The sequence below is a fragment of the Lissotriton helveticus genome, chromosome 1_1 (genome assembly GCF_964261635.1).
Source record: "Lissotriton helveticus chromosome 1_1, aLisHel1.1, whole genome shotgun sequence".
Lineage (NCBI taxonomy): Eukaryota > Metazoa > Chordata > Amphibia > Caudata > Salamandridae > Lissotriton > Lissotriton helveticus.
Genome location: NC_136057.1, coordinates 1,137,571,806 through 1,137,586,118, shown reverse-complemented (window position 1 = coordinate 1,137,586,118; position 14,313 = coordinate 1,137,571,806). Strand labels below are relative to the sequence as shown.

Genomic DNA, 14,313 nt, shown 5'->3' with positions numbered 1-14,313 from the left:
GCGGTACACAGAACAAACAGACCTCTGTTTGAGAGCGCTTATCTTTCTACCTTTCTCAGTTTTGTGCAAGTGAACTTCACTTTAAAAAAAAAATCCGTTTCACGAGGATCTTTACAAAAAGAACAATGACTCACTCAGAGGAAACGCAAAGCCTATGCTTTCTAGGCAAAACACATGCAAGGTTAAAACACTAATGAAATAGTTATTTAATAGCTATTGCCAGTTATACAGTATAACGATATACCAAGTAGGTTCTCCCGAAAAACAGCACAGTGATAATGGCTAGTGTCAAAGGTGCTGAAAGTCCGGAAGTGTACACAGACATGGAAAATGTTGACTTGATGTCCTCTTAATTAAGGAATCCAGGACCCAAAATTAGAATAACAGTTTAACGGACCACATTTCATTTCTGATAAAGTCAACATGGAAATGTTTCGACGTTTTGACCTGTATACAAATAATTTTCAATGGCGCCTTAATCATGACCATTCAGGTAGCAACGTACAATAGCCACAGGTTAGTAGCAGCCCATTGGTGGTGATGAAGAAAAGGTTTCAGGGGTGATAACGTTTTTATATTTAGTCTTACTTCTCACCCTGAGTCGTGAGAGCAAGGACAAATCTGTTAACATGTATGCTTCATTGAGCGGGGTAGAAAAACCTCCTGATCTAGAGAAAAACAAAGTATAATATTTCAGAATCATAGATATTGCAACTCAACTGGGGTGCAAATGTAGTAACACCTCAATTAGCAATATAAACGCAGTGCATAGAAAGATCCATCACTCAGGTGGGGGCCATCCATGTAATTTAACATGAAAACTATGCGGTGTACCCGTTGACCCTTTATAAGCACCAGTGTTGTACACTGTATTATGAATGAAGATATTTTCCTTATGATAGAGAGATAGACAGTACACAACTACATTTGAAACTGCAGGTTTCAAGCACAGTCACCCATTAAAAACTGGCGGCTGCCGCGCCCAACATTGGAGATCCCGTAAATGGCAGTCCCCTTTCAATTAAAACCACAGCTTATACTTTGCATATTTTTGTATTATACTCATCTGTGTGTGCTGGGGGAATACACATTTACTGTTTTGTTGGTCTTGACCACATACTGGAGAGGAGGAGGGCTCTCTGTACCTCTGCAGCACTACTATTCACATGGTATTACTGAAACATATTATTGTGTGGACTTTCCCCTTTAGGCATCACCTCCCTACAATCTTGCCACCCTCTATTTGTAATACAAATCCAATGTACATTAGGAACATAGCATCACTCCCTCCCCAATTCCAGAAGACGTTAACCCTCAAAACTGGGATACACCAACTTGCTGACTCTTTCTTTACAACATGATATGTCTGCAACTTCCAGTCTTTAGAAATAACTCTCCATCATTTTAACAGATTCCATTCCCTTAGTATCAATCGAGTGTTTAAAAGTCTCCTATGCAGATTCTACGACACCTTCATACCTTGCTCATTTCTGTTTCTGATTCGACCCTGAAATACAAAATGGTACTATCCACACTTCTACATCATTAAAATACAAAGAAGTAGTAACAGTTTCACTATAGACATTTGTATAAATATGCATGGGTAGGATAATCCTTGTCTCTATATCATTGATAGATTTGAAAATGCTTGACTCAATAGTTAGAATATGTTCTACTTTCTCTCTTTCTGGAATCTTATAAATATATTTGTCTCATCGCTCTTTCTATGACCCCCCCTCCCCCCGAATTATGGTTTGTCCTCTGTCTCGTTCTATAATCAATCAATCAACGTTTGTATAGTTCAGCACTTTCATCCCTGGGAGTATCTGGGCGCCGTGGGTGCGACGTCTCATGGTCACATGGCTATGGTTCACTGGCGCACTCAGCCTGACACATGTTTCTTTCTATATTCAAACCCTAATTTTTTAGTCAAACAGCGTGCTTTGCAGACATTATTTCCTTTTTGCAGCACATACTAAAACTGGAATGAAGTTATTTTACAAACTTGCTAGTGGAAATTGTCCAACCTTTATAGTTCAAGCAAATGCAGCATTTATGAACTTTCTAACATTACAGAACTCCAACTTTGTATAAACTGGAAATACTTCAGCCCTATTTATTTATGTACTTTTCTTTTATTGTTTTTATATAGTGGCCACCAGAAACGGGTTTCAGGGCGCTGTACAATCAAAGTAGGGATTTCAAATAGCAGCGGGTGCCCACAATTGTGTAGATTCAGACAGAGGTAATTAGGTCGTGGAACGCAGGCCTGCATTTTACAGGGCTGGGCAGCTTAGCAAGCTATATGTGTAACAAAGGAAAACAATGCATAGGCATAGATTGAAAAAAAAAACAAAAATAAATCATGTTAGGTCACTGCCGAAGGTGAGGCAGGAGAGGGCACTAAGCAGTCAAGGCAGGTGGCTAGACACGAAGCAGTCATCCTAACACTTTAATAAGAGAAGAGGCAGCCAACTCTGCAAGGCGCTATACGGCAAAAGGGGAATAATTTGGCGTTGATATTAGAAACACCGAACACTTCACCTAAAAAGGGAGGGGAGAGTCTAGTACAGTTAAAAACAGAGTGCATTGTGAGAATGTTGGGACACATATGAGAATGTAGGAGTGACAGCCAATGATAAGCACAAAACTGGAAGAACAGTGCTGGTCTTGATGCTCAATTTTAAGGAGCTAGTCATTGCACCTTTAGAGTTTGGTCGCATATAATATAGGGAGGGAATAGATCATTAGTGAAGAGAATAATAAGAGACTACACCCCACCAATTTAGGATAGGGGTACTGGGTGCAATGAGTTCACTATCAAGTTTTGCAGATGATGTGTGATTAAAAATGCAAACGCAGAAATGTCCCAAGGGATAGATACTTTATAAGGGATTTAAAGATTTGGAAGGAAAGAACATTCTTGATTTGAAGGGGGAGAACATTCTAGACTGTTGAAGGATTACAATAACGGCGTAGCTAGCAGTGGTGCAGCAGGTGCATTACAGCCCAGAGCACTGAGTGCTCTCTGAACCCTTTTGCTTGATGTAGTTTTAGTACCCGACTAGTGGTCAGGGAGCACATGTTACCTGCTTGGAATAGGGCTCATGTACCCAGAGAAGCCTGGACTTCTTAAAAAGAGGAGAGGAGAGAGATTTGTTTGCTTTTGCAACGTAGGATGCGTGATCCTCCAGCCATGCATAACTTGTGTGAGAGTTTACAGGGAGGTCGGAAGCTCAAAGGTTTGGAGTAAGGCATGCTATTCTTACGGAGCAGTTGCCTTTTCCTAATAAAAAAAGCCTTAAATAACTTGTTTTTAGTAGCACTTTATTCTTAAATATTGAATTTTGGCAAAAAAAGACACTGCATTTCATTTTCACAATTTATGGAATGTTTTCCTCCACAAAGATACTTTATTTGTAAATCGTTTAACTTTCCTTGGCAGTGTAGGTCCTATGGGAAATTACTTCTGGAACACATTAGATGTAAGTTATGATGTTAGTAATATATATTTTGCCTATACTGAGCCGGAAAAATTGATGGTCATTTTCAATTTCTGCATCCTAATCTATCTTTATTAAGAAAGATAAATGTGCATTTTATAGTATAAAAAAAAAGATCGAAATTGTACACTTTTCGCTTGGCTATTATATTCACACACAAGGTTATGGCTATCTAGTGGTGTGCTTTCTCTGTAGTGCCACAAGGTGGCAGTAAAGACACGTGTACGTTTGTTTGAGATTACATTTAATGCTCCTCTCTGCAAACCATCTATTGAATTTTAAAATCACGTTTTTTGTGCAAGTTGCTGCTTCTGATAACTCTTTGTGGAAAAAAAGCAAGGCTGCATTGCAATATTGGCAGCTTGTGTTATCAGATGCTTTAATGTGACATGCCATTCATTTTCTGGCGATAAAGATGATAACGACCCAGGTGTCATAATATCCTGTTGCAAATATTAAAAGCATGGAGGGTCCTATTACTTTCCAATTACTTGCCTCTGTGGAATTTCTACTTCAGAAAAAATCCTTGTAAATAAACTGTAATATATATTTGTTGAACCGTATGCAAATGAAACTGGATTTCATAACCTAAACCAACCAAGCTTTAGTGTAATTACATTGCAGAGTCCAGCGCTAACTCAATGTTTATTTACACACATATTAACCCACAATTCAGTTGAATGAATGGCTTAAAACAAGGGCGTGGTTACCACGCTAGACAATGGACTTGACTGTTTTAAAACAGAAGGTGGACGAGAAAACATCAGTGAATGTAGGGGGCGCCGAGGAACAGAGGGGTGCAGGTTACGTCTACTAATTCCCCAAGCACAAAGATCTCTTTCAGTTGCTTCAATGGATCATTTGGCGCAGGCAACTTGAAAGACATTGCAGGTGAGTCCACGAAAGACACTACAGGCACACTGGGCCCACTCAGTCACCCCCCTGAACGCATGGTAGGATTCCTTTCGATGCCATCATACTTCTAGCCAACAATCCTTCCCTCGCCCTCCTTTTCCTTTGGGCTCATCTCTTCAGCTTAGCGTTTTTCTCTCTCTGTCTTTCCTTTTGCTAGGTCCATTCGTGGCCCCATCCACCCTCCCTGCCCTTTACTTTTTGTAGTTATTCAGAGCGTTCAGGTTCCCCAGTTCCACTCTCTCAACCATTTCAGGATTTGTCTTGCATTCTGGGATTTGTAGTCTGTTCGTTGGTGCATGAACTACTCCTGCATGGACTTTGGACACCGGGAGCTCAAGGCATTTTTTTCAGAACTAGAAAACACTTAAATTTTCTGTCGGATTTACATCACTTCCTCGGCCCATAGAATAAAGTATGGACCGTTCCCTGGTAGAAGGCAGACTTAAGAGGATCTTAATACAGGAGATAATTTAGAAAGACTTTTGTCAGCGTTACGATTGAATACTTTAGTCTGACCTTCTGGGGTTAAGACAGCCCGAAGGCCGTCATAACTCAGACAAAAATCTCAATACACTAGGTCTAAGTATCCTGGCTAAAGACAGTCTTAACCCTGTCTTAAGACAGACTAAAAAGCCTTAGTGAATCTGGCCCAATTTTCCTCAGACAGATGAATGGACAAAGATGAAGTTGCAGGAACTCTACATACAATTGACAATTGCTTTATCATGACTTTGTGCTAATCAGTAATATATGTCTGCATCTGTAGTCAGTTTGGAGTCCAATAGTGTACAGTTCCCTTTTGTTTGTCAACAGGTATGAGCACACTAGTCCAGACACACGAAAAGAGTCGCCTTACAGCTGACCAAGGAAAGAACATATTTATAATTCTTCAGCTCCCTAACAGTGGGACCCGGATGTACGTTGCTACAACGCATGCTTTTACCACGCATGCTGTTACAACGCAAGTTTTACAACACAAGCCTTTACAACGCATTGCTTTGGGGGGTGCTGGATAGTGAATAGTTTAATTTACTATTCCAACTCCAGTCCCCGTGGATAGTAGGGAAGGTGTTGGATAATAAATTAAAACTATTCCCTATCCTAGAGCGCCCCCCAGTGCAATGCGTTGTAATGGTTTTCGGTGTAAAACCTGCGTTGTAAAGGCACTGCGTGGTAAACGTTGCGTGGTAAAGGATGTTTCCCGTGGGACCCACCTTTCTCACTACTGTGAAAGGTTTTACCGCAGAAGTAGCAATGTGTGATCTTGCACACATAGCTCATAATAAAAATAGCATGAGTCCTATGGCAACAGTTCAAACTAATATTAATGCATCCTCACTTCACCGTCGTACGTGTGAAACTCCACGCGTTTGACACTTCGTTAGTGTTAAATGTGGCATTCTAATTATTGAATTTTCGTCTGTCTTTTGTTGAATCTCAGTCTGGCTCATTAGTTTATGTTAATTTCTATTTAAAGTTGCTTCATCCTGCTTCTGTTTAATTTTCAGTTTACTCTGTTGCATAAAGGTTGTAATTAGACTTTGATACATTTTAATGTCTAGAGTTAGACAAGAAATCTAAACTGATATGTATAAAATTATATATTTAATATGCTTAACCGCAGGGCCGGCTTTAGCACTGATGGCACCCTATGGGACAATGTTTGTTGGCGCCCCCAATGACCACCGCTTCCACAGATTCCCTCACTACCACCATTTAAAAGTGCCCCTCAAGTCTCCATAACCAGTCTCTCAGATTCATTTAGTTTTAAAGCGCCACTCATACCAGTGTTAGGTGTCAGAGCACTTTACATCATACACACATTTAACGGAGACAATCACTCGTGTAAATCACTTTATAGGAAATGTTACATAAGACAGAGGATTACAAGATGCAGGAGTCACATGTCATCCATACTGGTAGGCAGTACAGTTTAAGAGTCCTTGGTCTGGAAAAGCACACATTCAGAATTTAAAACATAACACTAATAGTTAGGGGTTCTCTTTAATAATAATAATTAATTTCTACCCAAATGAACCCTTTTTGCAATATAATGGTAAGGAAAGACCGGGCAAAAAAACATGTAGGTCTACACCTTGCAACTTGCAGGCAGCTCTTTGATGACAGTTAATAGCTAATTGTTCCATATTAGGATTTTAATGTATAAACTGCAAGTAACAAAAAGATCTCTTTGACAAAAGCAATAACTCATTGACCTATTAACATTATATGCACTTTGTGATCTGCATGGCACACGTTCTTAGCAGCAGGCATTTTAACCCTCTGAGCTACCTTAGGAGGAGTCAAACTTCCACTAGATAAAACTCTCTCTCCAGGAAGAACATTAATCACCGGACTTATCTTGATATTTTTATTGATGTCTGAAAATTGCTGGAGGCAAGGAACGTGGCAGCAGGTGGTTTTAAAGACATAATATATTTGCAAACAGGGCGCCCCCCACCCCAAGTCAAGGCACGGTGTGATAGCACTGATCGCACCGCCCTAGAGCAGGCCTTGCTTATCCGTGTTTAGTTCTGGCGATCCCAAGACTTTGATTTTACTAAAATTGTATGTATACAATTCTATGTATAACATGCTTACTTCTAGAGACTTTCAGCCAGCCCTCTTCATCCACTAATCCTTTATTGTGCCATTTGCATTTTTCTTCCACCGCTACAGCATGCAGCTTGAGGTGTGGGGTCAGCCCAGCATTCCGCTCATTTACAAGGACCATACCCATACAAATTAGTCCCATTCAGTGCCTGGGACAACTACGGCAGCACGTGCTTTTTGAGACCAAAGGCTTGCTTTGCTTTTTTTATTTTTTTTAATTTATTTTTGATACATGAAGCGGTTGGTATGAGTCATTCCGATCAATACAAATAAGTACAGCATAGATCATCGCTAATTAACATATTGCACAAATAATAACATCGCTTTTTAAATCAAGCAAAAATTACATAACATGTCATGAATAGTCAGCAAAGAGAAAATTGATAATTATAAATAGAGAAACAAGGAGGAAAAAGCAATATCTAGAAATTCATATAACACATTAGTCTATTAGAGAAGATAAAGAAGAAAATGAAGGAAAAACAAATCCAGACACTGGCTTAGTTCTGCGGGCAGGCACTAATAGAGAGATATAACCCTATTTTATAACTCCACATACTGTGTGATACTACCCCATATTTTTTTTGTGCGCCAAGTTTCTTTTTACGTAAGCCCTTCAACACATACAGACTGTGCTCCATATTATGAGTAACAAAGAATCTGGACCGCCATTCCACAAATGAGGGTGGTTCCTGTTGTAGCCAGTACGAAGCGATACACAATCTATAAACAGCAGTCGCAACAAATATTAATTTAGCATGTTGCTTTGCAGTTCCAGTATCCTTTAATCCCATTTCAACCCCCAAAAGAATCTGAGTTGCAGATAATTGAATTTGACATCCTACAATTCCCGATTGAAATCGTTCTATCTGTAACAGAAGGGGAGCCAATGATGGACACATAAAAGATTTGTACATCATTTGCAGAAATGTGGCCACATCGGAAGCATTTCCCTATAGCATCCCCTGACCATTTAGAAACCTTATCGGGTGTATAATATAAATTAAAGAGGGATTTGAAATGTTGAGCAAGGAGCTTTGCAGATAGAAATAAGTCTGTTGCCATGTCCAGAGAGATTTCAATTTGAATATCTTGTCTTTCTAATTTAGTCCCCCATTTAAGATTCTGCTGTTCAATATCGTTGGTTTTTGTGTTTAACATCAAATTATATAAAAAACCTATCTTTGCTCTTCTTGTATTAGCTTCAATCAGGGGATTTGGTTGAAATAAAATGCCACTTTTCTCTAAAAACTCCCTAATCTGGAGATATTTAGAAAAATGCTCTCTGGGGAGTTGATATTGCATACATAGCTTTTCAAAAGATTTAAGAGCACCATCAGAATACAAATCTCCCACCACTCCTTTCACCCTGCCCCTCCAATTATACACCACTCTATCCCATAAATCGACTGGTAAAAATATTGGCGATACCAACGTGTGTAATAAGAGATTTTACCAAAACCAAACATTTCTCTAACTGCTCGCCAAACCTTGTATGCCGCTTCTAAAATTTTGAACCGTGTTCGTTTGTAATAGCTCCATTCTAGGTAGAGGAATAAGAGATTTTTTACTTTTATGCCCAATACCATTTGATATATCGAGGGACATTCTGCCAGCTGCTCTAGTGCTGTTCCTGTCAACAAGATACCCATCCCTTGTAACCTACACGCATAATAATACAGTACAAAGTCTGGTACCGAGAATCCTCCTAGCTTTTTCGGCAATGTCATGAAGTGCCTAGCCCGTCGTGCTTTTTTCCCTGACCACATAAAACTCATACAAATTGCTTGTAATTGTGCCAATCTAACTTTAGGGATCTCCAAGGGTATACAACGAAAAAAATATAATATTTGGGGCAATATCAGCATCTTTAATAGGTTACATCGCCCTACTAGGGAAAGGTGTAGACATTCAGCCCGATCTAATTGTTTCTTAGCCCCAACCAGTAGTTGATCCCAATTTACTTTAACCAAAGTGGTAGTACATGTTCGTAATTTAACCCCTAAGTATATAACTTCTTGACACAGCCTTGGGTCAGTAAATTTCGGAATGTTTATACTTAGCAGCTGAGTCTTGGCAGAGTTCAACTTATAGCCAGATAGCCTACCAAAAATTGTGGCCAGTTGTTCAATTGCTGGCATCGCTACTGTTGGATTCGGCGTGACCACAGCCACATCATCCGCATATGCCAATACTTTGAATTGATAGGACTGTATAAGTAAAGGGGGTATATGCTCACTTAGTTCTAACATCTTCAAAAAAGGTTCAATATATAAGGAGAATAGCAACGGAGAGCAAGGGCAACCTTGCCTTGTACCTCTATTAATTTCTACCTCTGCCGACTCGAGTCCCATAGTGTTTATACGTGCGACTGGTCGATAATACAGTGTCTGGATTGATTTTATGAACTGTGGCCCAAAACCTCGTCTCCTCATCACCTCCCATAAAAACCGCCATGTAACACGGTCAAAAGCCTTCTCGGCATCAAGCAAGATTAAACAAAATGGTTCCCGAGTAACTTTAACATAATCCAAAAAGAAAATCACCCGATTAACGTGGTTTGTTGTACTGCGTTGAGGGATAAACCCGTGTTGTACTGATGATACTAATCCTGCTATAACTACAGAAAGTCTATTGGCTAAAATCTTTGAATATATTTTCCCATCTGCATTTAAAAGCGAGATGGGCCTATATGATCCAGGAATATTAGCAGGCTTACCCTTTTTGTGGAACACTACAATCGACGCCTCCCTCCATGTTTTAGGGGGTGCGCCTTTCTGTGCCTCTAACATTGTTGACAATAAATCAGTCTTCAGAACAGGGAAAAAAGTTTTGTATATTTCCAGCGGCAGCTTATCTGGCCCTGCCGCCTTCCCTAATGCTAACCCATTTACTGCCTTTTCAAGTTCTTCTAATGAGATGGGAGTCTCCATTAATTGTATCTCCTCCGACGAGAGATCTCGGGTACAATATTGATTGATCAAAGTAATAGCCGCTGTCTCATCATATACTTCATCTTTGTATAAAATCTCGTAAAATTGTCTAAATACCTCCAAAATTCCCTGATCATCCTTAACAGAATCACCCTTCATATCTAATAATTAATCTATACGCTGAGCGGTCTCCCTTGATCTCATTTTTTGGGCGAGGCATCTGCCACTTGCCTCGCCGTACTCATAATGGATTTGCCTTTTAACAAAAAACTTTTTTGCTGCCTCTTTAGCCCAGATCAAATTTAGTCTTGCTTTTAGCCGTGCCACTGCTGTAGCCTGATCCGATGGGTCTCTTCCAGCCTGTATACCTTGCATAAGGTTTTCCTCAGCTGTAATCAAATCCTGATATAGTTTTTTGGTGCTGGCTGTCTGTTTTTTTTGATTGTATATACCATAACTGAGTATCTCTCCACGAAAGGCGGCTTTAAAACAGTCCCACACTCCTCCAACACTACTACTCCCTCGATTAATATTGAAAAAAAAAAATTATCCATTGTTTCATCTGCTCGATGAATTGGTGTTCCACTAATAATTTACGGTCAAAAGAGAAAGCCCTTGGTCGAGTCGTTGATATTATACCAGCAATAGATAGAACTATTGGTCCATGATCAGAAGTAATTCTAGGATATACTTGTATCGTTGCCTGATTTAGAAGTGATTGGGTGGTGAAAAAATAATCTAAACGGACGAGCGTCCGATGGGGGAAAGAAAAAAAAGTATACCCAGGTGCCGCCCCCTTAAGAAAGCCCACGCATCCACTAACCCATGATCACCCGTTAGTGCCTGTAATGCTTTAAACACGCGTGGCTTCCTACCAACATACTTTGACTGTTGATTATTTAGAATATTCGGTGCAAGATTTATGTTAAAGTCACCACATAAAATCAGAGGTGTGGGCCACGCTGCTAGCTCAACATTCAGATTTTCCAGAATCCTTGCTTCATCCAAATTTGCACCATATACTACACAGACCGTAAATTTAATATGACCCACAAGGCATTCTGTAATTGCCCATCGTCCTAGCCCATCTGATAGACTCCTGCCCGTGTTGGTTACATGTCTCTTAGCAAGGATAGCTACACCTCTTGCAGCACCAGAATATTTGGTACAAGTAATTACATTAAACCCTAGCTCTTCTAACAGTTGCCGCTTTGACCAAACTATATGAGTCTCCTGCAGGCATATTATATCACATTGGAGAACTTGTAATTCCTGTGCAACCCGGCGTCGTTTCTCCAATGAATTCAGCCCCTTGACATTCAACGTGCCTACCCTAATCCCCCTACCTGCCATCTAATCTGATCAATTCTTTTCTCTCTTTTCTCTTCCCTATTTTCCAGCTTATCCTCCATTGAAAAAAACTAAATTACTGACTGCTTTAGCATAAAGACTCCGTCCCAACCCTGCTTCATGTATTATTTTCTTTTTTCCACCCATTTCCCACCGGTTACCCCCCGTTCCCCAGCCCCCCTACCCCTTACCTTCCCACCACCCCACCACCACCCACAACGAGGCTTAAGGACAATGTCCTCTGTGATGTGGACGTACCTAGCCCCGTGCTCCTATGTTTGACCCCCCCCAGGCCCCCACCCTCTGACTACCTCCCCTCTCCCCCAAAATTAGAAACTCTGTTCCACTTTACATACTTTTATATAACTTTGTACACATGTATATATCTTCCCAATAACATTTCTCCCTGAAATAAAGAGAAGAAAAAATTTTCAAAAAAAGAAAAAAAAGCCACAGAAAAAAATTATTGAGATAATAAAGAAGTAAATCTAAGGGAGGAGGGAAGCCCCTGAAGTATGTCTTTATCCACACCTTACTTTCCCTTTGCAGCAATAAGACAAAAATCCAACAATGCATTTTCAAAAGTTGCTACCTCTCGCTCAGTTTTAAAGCACATTCATATATAGCTATTAGTTAATATTATGCGGGTTGGGACTTTTTGACTGCGCTGCTATTTCATTTAAATAAAGCTGTGCAGCTGAGCAAGAAGTGAAATATCGGGTTTGGCCCTTATAGATCGTTTTCAGTTATGCTGGATTAAGCAGAAAACATTGTGCGCCCTTTTCTTGGAATGGAGCTATTAACTTCCGTAGCTCCGATCGCTCATGTACCGTCGACGGGCAAAAGTCCGGGCGGACAAAGAATTCACATCCGGCACCTTTCCGTTTTCGTTCAGGACGAGCTAAGTCATACAGTGCCTCCCTCAATAGATAGTTATTAAGACAAATTAAAATTGCCCTGGGATATGCATTTTGTTTGTTTTGCCGCTGCCTAATCACGAATGGGAACCTATGCGCCTTAATTATTTCAATGTCCCAGTTCCAGGTATTGAGCTCAGGGAAAGCATCTCTAAATAGCTGAGTAATAAACTTCCGTGGATCTGAGCCCTCTTTTCCTTCCGCAATGCCCAAGACGCGCAGGTTGTTGCGTCTTGCCCTGTTCTCTAAATCTGTCAGCTTCCAGTCCACATCAAATCTGGATTTTTGCAGGTTCTCAATGTCTGCCTGTTGTTTAACCAGAGTATCTTCAGCTGAAGAAATACGTTCTTCGACTTCTACCACCCGCGTAGAAACCTCCGCACATGTTTTGACCAGGCGTCTTACAGTATTCTGGAGCTTTCTCACTGCTCCTTGTGTGCGCAAGCCCTCTGCTCTGGTTTCATTCCGATGCGCCATAATGCTCTTATAAACCATTCCTAAGGTGATTGATTCCTCATCAAGTTCCTCTGCATCCAAATTAAACGGAGTCACTGTTGGACCTTGTTCAAACCCTGCAATCGCTGCAGACTCCGGAGATTCTACTACTCTCCTTACAGTTCCATTGGGAAATGTGTACTCAAATTCTTCTTGAATCTCCTGGTCTTCTTCGACAGGGGTATCCCCCCAGTCGCCCGGGTTACTGAGACTGTCCTCATCATTTTCCTTATCAGACGCCATAGTCAGATCTGTCATGGAATAAAACTTGCCGTCAGAGCCAGCACATTCAGACTCACTACCCAAGTCAGTTACCGGACAGATAATAGGATTTATAATAGGATTTATTACATCTGTATTGCCTGGTGTGCCCTCAGTAACTCCACCACTACCCAGTAGTTGCTGACTTAGAGAGGTCGCCTGTATTGAGCATTCGTCAGAGAGGTTCCCGCTCTCTACCATCAGTGGTTCGTGTTGATCAACCCCTATAATATTTGGGGTGTTGCAGGTAATTTGAGAATTCTGCAGCTCCACATTTAAGCTGGCCTTAACTTTAGTCCCCTTTTTATTAAATATTGCCGGAACTACTCGCTGTTTCGTTAGGACATCTTGAGATGGAAGATTTTGGCCACCCTTCTGAACCAAATGCTCATTCTGCCCTTTTGTGCTCGATATATCTGGCAATTGTGCTGTTTTTCGGTTATTCCTGCCCCCCACTATGGTGTTGTCCGGTGGCATGCTCCCAGAGCTTAAAGATGTACCACTTTCGCCACCCTCAGCGACCACCTGTTCCGCTGCCACAGTTGTTACAGTTATTACTCCCCCATCAACAGGAGTACTCACAGGTGTGGGGGCAGTCATTCCTCCGCGGTTCCTTGCAGCTCCTCTGCCCCTTGCCATCGTCTAGTGTCCCAATACCACTTACGGGGGGCATAAACCGTAAACGACAATCCCAACAATGCCAGGCAGGCATTCCTCAGATCTCCGTAGCGCGGACTCAGCTGCTCTGTGCTCCCGCAGCTGTTCTCTCCTCTGCACAAAGCAGCCGCGGCCGCTCCCAACGCAGCCGCGCTCCGATAGACTGACAGGCAAAGCCGCCTCAGCCGCCGTCCGTCACAGCTCCTCCTTCCCGCTCCAACAGTCAGTGACCGCTAGTGTACGCCAGCAGAAGGAAGCCTCGAGCCTCCAAAAGCTTCGCGGTGAGTACCGTCACTTCACCAAATGTGTATCGCTGCCTCGAAAAGAATTACCGCTTCGTATACGGGAAAGCCAGAGGGAATGAGGGCTTTCACTGAGGGGTCAAACGGAGCAATGGTCCAAGCACCTCACTCGGCCGCTGCTGCGGCCGCCATCTTGCCTTGCTTTGCTTTTAAAGAATTCTTTTTTTATATAAGCAACGGCCTAGCAGCTCTCCCGACAATAAGGGTTTAGAAAAATCATGACAATACAAAACAAACACTGATAAAGGTAAAATGGTGACTGTTAACGACAGGCCCATTGGCTTTGCCAGTGCTTGTTTTGATATGACAGCACCGTGTTTTGCTTGTAAACAACTTGTTTCCAACTTATGTGAGGTTTTTTTCTTTC

The 14,313-nt window shown here is 41.3% G+C and overlaps 1 protein-coding gene across 1 annotated transcript in view; it reads right to left on the bottom strand.

The window, feature by feature from the left end:
* MGAT4C (MGAT4 family member C) overlaps positions 1-14,313 on the bottom strand; it is a 1,165,419-nt gene that overhangs the window by 69,641 nt on the left and 1,081,465 nt on the right. The window lies entirely within an intron of this gene.